A 938-nucleotide genomic window follows, 5' to 3' on the forward strand; every position below is an offset into this window, starting at 1 on the left:
TCTTTCGAGCGTTCATTGGAAAGGTATGTTAAGGCTATTCCCTACTTATGGCATATTTCCTTAAGCTTAGGAGCAATGTAATTGTGTTGTTATCCTTGTTGCCATTATTGTTGATTGTTGGCTGCTCGAGTTGAAATAATCCTCCCTTGTCGAGATTCTTATTCAGTTATTACTGTCCCTATGCTGGACACGACTTAGAGGCTATTTGTATAAGTTTCTTATAACTAAATGGCTTGCTTTTAGCGATTGGATTGGTATTGTCGTCGTTGGGGCTATTGTGGTTAGCTGCAGGAATGTGATCTATGCCTAGAAGGGCTATGTTTTGCCTATAGGTCTATATGGATGCCTAAAAGGGCTATGAGTTGCCTACAAGGCTATATTGATGCCTAAGAAGGCTATATGCTTCCTACAGGGCCATGTTGTTGCCTAAGAGGGCTATGAGTTATCTATAAGGTATGTTGAAGCCTAAGAGAGCTATGTGCTGCCTACAGGGCTACATTAATGCCTAAGAGGGCTATTTATGAAATATGTTGAGATTTTTATATGTCAAAATTTAGATTAAATTTGATATAGCAAATGCTTATTTCTTGCACACTCAAAAGTCTTGTGTGTTGTTTGTACCTGTCGAGCTTATGGGGGCTTAGGTAGATTGTTGTTTTATTATTTTGATAAGTTTAGATTTAAGAGCAGGTCAGTACACTTATTTTATCCTTGATTTATTTATCAGATTATTCCAGCATATCAGGATACCTCCTCATAGTCTATTGCCTTTCATACTCTGTACATTATTTTGCACTGACGCCCCATCACCTTGGGGGCACTACATTCATGCATGCAGGTACTAAAAGATGACTGAGTAGACCTCCTCAGCAGTAGGATTGACTTTTATTCAGTTGGCTAGCCCTTTTTGTCCGGAGCTGCCAGAGTTTTGAGGTTTG

The sequence above is a fragment of the Solanum tuberosum genome, unplaced genomic scaffold (genome assembly GCF_000226075.1).
Source record: "Solanum tuberosum cultivar DM 1-3 516 R44 unplaced genomic scaffold, SolTub_3.0 scf00041, whole genome shotgun sequence".
Classification (NCBI taxonomy): domain Eukaryota; kingdom Viridiplantae; phylum Streptophyta; class Magnoliopsida; order Solanales; family Solanaceae; genus Solanum; species Solanum tuberosum.